At 40.3% G+C, this 4935-nt stretch overlaps 1 long non-coding RNA gene across 1 annotated transcript; it reads left to right on the forward strand.

Moving 5' to 3' along the window:
* The first annotated feature begins 582 nt into the window (after positions 1-582).
* Positions 583-3451, forward strand: LOC127835143 (uncharacterized). The gene is made up of 3 exons (XR_008028378.1): positions 583-719; positions 908-1518; positions 1939-3451. It is a non-coding gene; the product is annotated as an uncharacterized LOC127835143 (long non-coding RNA).
* The last annotated feature ends 1484 nt before the right edge of the window (positions 3452-4935 follow it).

The following is a 4935-nucleotide window of genomic DNA, read 5'->3' on the forward strand; positions in this document are numbered from 1 at the left end:
GAACTTATCAGAATACCTTCGCTTTAAATTTGAACACAACAACCATTTTTTATCTGTCCAACAGTGTGCAAAGTTAACTTTTGTCCGTATGTTTAATATGTTAAAACCATTAGTCTGCTGATGGTTCAGTTCAAACGCGAAGATTAGGGCCTGGTTGCTCGAGACCGTATTGGACTAGTTCAGCTATCAGCCGTTCTTTTTTGGATCAAGCTATTTATGTGACTTAATTGTTAACCGTTTAAAAAGATATGTGTTAATAATTGTTAACAAATATGTATGCGCGAATAATTTGCAAATGTTTAATATTAATATCATTTCTTTCAAAATAAGTTTCATTTGGGTATGAAGTTAACAGACTGTTACCTTAACCGGCGGTTAGAGCTTGGGGCAACCAGGCCTTAGATCTGAGTAGGAATATTATCAAACCAAACGTAAGGTAAGGTAACGCAGAGATTTGACTGGAACCAGCATAGTTGGATCAAAAGCTGTATGTGAGAGCAAGGAGCGACAACTCTGTGTGGAGATTTGTAGTTTACACATTCTTCAGTTGTCTACCTCGATATTATTATTCATATACATGTAGTTTACTTCCGTAACAAATGAAAACCCACACAGCTTGTAAACAGATCTTGATTTAAACCAATACAAACGATCATTTGATATCGAGTGAGTTATTGTGATGCAGTGTTATTTATGGCAATGCCATAAAGCTCAGTTTGGTAAGTTTTTACATCGTTTATTGTTGTTAATGTGAGTACAATGACAAATAATTAAGAATCTATGTACTTTCGATTGCATTCAAAACTGTCGATTGTTATTTATTAGTGTTTTTTTTCTACGAAAGGATTTTGATAGAATAAATTAGTTCTTGAACAAGAGCAAAAGCTATTTTGACTGTGTTTTGCAGAAAAATATAAGTGTAACGGAAAATGTCGGACTACAAGGAAATCATTCGCAACCCGGAAACCCTGAACTGGTTTAAGGCGGCCATGGGTATGAACATAACACGTGACTGCTTGCTTGATATTGTAAGGGAGATAAGTCAGGTGTGTTATGATAGCATTCGTAGAGAGATCAAGCAACAACACGGTGTCATAGAGAGCGTTGTCTGTAATCAGTGCCACACTCCAAATGTCGTACCGTGTGACCCTACGAACATATGCTGCAAAAAAAAAACGTGGGAAATGCGAATTTCATGTTATTCACAAGCCGCAAAATTGCCCAAAAAATAATTTATGCAATGCAATTTGTAAACAACTAGTAAAACAACACCGATTTCGCTCTCAACAAAACCCACACAGCTGTAAAGGTCCTACGTGGATAAACACGGATGCCTCTAAATGGTGCTCAGAGCCCTGGCAGATTTCAAAGTGCTTCATGTCAAAAGATGGGTATCAAGACGTCAACCAAGCAGAAGGTACCGACTTTAACGGCATATTCAACGTCATATACAACTGTGAATACTTCCAAACGTATTTCAAGGACGACCTGACACAACTGGAAAATGTGTGCACGAAGGTAACATAACGGAGGAAACAACTTAATATTACGTCGATTTGTATTTAGAATTAAAAACAATAATGTAAGGAGGTACGCAATATAATTAAAATCAAATTCCGAGTAAAATATTGTGTCTAACATTTCATACACGTATAAACTCTACTCTAGAACATGCCGAAAGTAAAAACTAAACGTACCACATGAGAAACAATTTAACTTTTTTTACACAACTGTGTATGTTTACAAACACTGCATGAATATAACGTTCAAAATAGAAGAAATTTGGGCGCATTTGTTTACAATATTGTTATTACATGACTGAAAGGGCATACTCTCTGTAAAATCGTCATGCCCAAGCACTTCATGAATATTTTTGTGTGTATATATGATAAAACAAATGAATTAATCACATAAGTTATCAACTAACTCACATTCTAGGCCAGAGATGTGGGGCGTGCTGTACGACATTCCTCCACAATGTCCATGACGATACAGAACAGTGACAGAGCCATCGACACGCTGGTATCGCTAATGCAGAACCTAAAACACGTCGATCACCAAGCTGCGTCACGGACGGCAGTGGACAAGTTAACACAGGTTTGACGTGTACATGTTTAGTGTTCATTTTAGCTCACCTTGTGGTCAGGTCAGCTTGATCAGACAGCCTGCTACTAGTACCACGTAACTAAATACAACTTGTACCGTGGGCGGCGACTAAACCGGCTCCGCCACTATACAATCACGATAATTCGGACTGCTTAGTGAGGAGGGTATCTGGGTAACCCAGCAGCACAAAGAATAAGACCTGACATAGGGCATATAAAAACTGTATAGTGTAAACGGCTAACCCAGGGGCAGTGGGCATATGACACACATGTACGGGAAAATAAGACACCCCGCTAGTACCACTAGTCCAGGGGAGCACATTAGACAAGGGTGAGTACAACTTCAGTCTACCGGCCAAGGTTACGCATTGCAGGTTAGGTTTTGGTGAATCATAGGCTTAGAGAGTCAACCCCTACTTCCAATCCGGAGCAGGAGTACCCAATGCGGTCTAAAATTCTTTCTGGTAATTCATGCGACGCTGCTAGTGCAAAGATGTATCGGCTTTGCCTTTCCACTGGACTTATAAGCTTGTGTGGAGAATGAGAAAGTGTTAGAACACTGTTTTCAGGATAATCGAATGACCTCCAGATCATCAGTGATGCCCGAAATACCTCATTTAGCAATTATGAATTAGTGAGACTACAGTTGGACATCGCTATACTGCAAGAGACGCGGCTTGATGATTCTGGAACAATAAGAGAAAATGACGTTACATTCTTCTGGCAAGGGAGTGCCACAGAGTATGGCGTTGGTTTCTCCGTCCGTAATCCTCTGCTGGGGATGATAAAACCATGCCAACAAGAAACTGCAAGAATGTTATCACTACGTCTCCACGCCACCTTTGGGCTAGGCAACCTGATCAGTTTTTCTGTACCAACAATCAGTTCCACCAAGAAGTTCAATGACGATTTCCACTGCCAGATAGACTTGCTTATCAACAGGATCCCGACAGAAGAACACCTGGTATTGCTGGTTGACTTAAATAACAGAGTGGGCGCCGATCACGACTCTTGTTCCCCATGTCTGTAAAACATCGGCGTTGGAAGGATAAATAAAAATAGGCAACGACTGCTTGTGCTGTGCAAATACCATGACGTCAGCATAACCAACATCCTATTCCAGACCAAACCACCACATAAATGACTAAAGAAGGCAATCGAGAGCCTGTCCTCAGGAAAAGCCTTACGGAAAGATTGCATACCTGAAGTCCTTAAATGCGGCAACAGTGCGCTTCTAGAACATCTGCACAAACTCCTGTCAGTGCTGGAAAGAAGGATCGGTAACTCAGGACATGAGAGATGCAAAAATCATCACCCTCTTCAAGAACAAGGGCGATAGAAGCGACTGCCACATTAATTGAGGTATATCCCTCCTGAGTGCTGTGGTTCAAGTCTTAGCAAGTGTCGTCATGAACAAACTACATAAGCTTGCTGATATAGTGTTGCTAGGGTCAATGTGCGTGTTAACTCAGAAAAATTAAACATAGATCTGATGTTCTCTATCAGGTAACTGCAACTTGCAAGTAAAGTGCAGAGAGCAACACAAGCCCCTTTTCCTGGCCTTCATAGATCTGCCTAAAGCGTTCGACCTTGTCAGCAGAGATAGATTCTTTACCGTTCAGACGAAGATTGGATACCCACCGATACATCTGAGTGTGATCCAGTCGTTCAAATACAAAATGAAAGGCACTGTGCAAATGCCAAAATGAAAGGCAAAGTATGACGACTCGACCTTAGATGCTTTTGACATCCGCAGCAGCGTCAAACACGGCTGCGTCCTCGCCCCCCACTCTTTTCGGCTCCTTCTTCGATGTCCTGCTGCAGCATGCCTTTGGAACATGGAGCGAGGGTGTCTATTTACACACCTAGTCAATTGAAACTCCAAACATGTGTTCGGGGTCATTGTACGAGGTCACTGACGAAGTTCCGTTACTGACATGAAAAATCGCCAAATTATGCCCCTTTTGTTCTAAGAAAATTGGTTAAAGTAAACGTGCAACATCTCTATATCACTGTTTCTACTACAGGTATTCAATTCAAACTTCACATATGTGTTCGGGGTCATTGTGTGATGTCCTTTACTAAGATCATTTAACTCTGACCTGCAATTAAGAAAAAATATCCCCGTTTTCTTTGAAAATTGGTTAAGGTAAACGTGCAATATCTCCCATGTGAATTTTTCTGCCAAGCTACTCAATTATAACTTTACACATGTGAGGTCAATGACCAAGTTGTATAACACTCAACTGACATGCAATTAAGCAGAATTATGCCCCATTTGTACTTTTGGGAATTTTAGATAACGTTTGCAAGCAACTACTCTATACCTGCATGTCTACCACATGTTGAAATGACACGTTGCATCTGCATTCAGGGTCTTTAGGAACATTCTTGACCAAGATCAATAACGTCGCCAGCTTTTAGCATGATTATGACCCTTTTTATGTCCCCAGTTTATACTGGGGGACATATTGTTTTTGCCCTGTATGTTTCTTGGTTTATTTGCACAAACTTTAACATTGGCCATAACGTTTGTAATATTGAAGATAGCATCTTGATATTTGGCATGCATGTGTATCTACTGGAGCTGCACATTTTGAGTGGTGAAAGGTCAAGGTCATCCTCCAAGGTCAAAGGTTAAATATATGGGTCAAAATCGCTCAAAAGGGGACATAGTGTTTAAGAAACACATCACTTGTTGTGCTTATAACAATCCGGTTACGTTTTTCGTGCGAGATTAAATTTAGGTAAAGGTTTGAGGGCTACAAGTACATATCTCTTTAACAACTGCATATATATTAAACCCACACAATTGTTTTGGGAATTATCC

This window comes from Dreissena polymorpha, chromosome 6 (genome assembly GCF_020536995.1).
Source record: "Dreissena polymorpha isolate Duluth1 chromosome 6, UMN_Dpol_1.0, whole genome shotgun sequence".
NCBI classification, from domain to species: Eukaryota; Metazoa; Mollusca; class Bivalvia; order Myida; family Dreissenidae; genus Dreissena; species Dreissena polymorpha.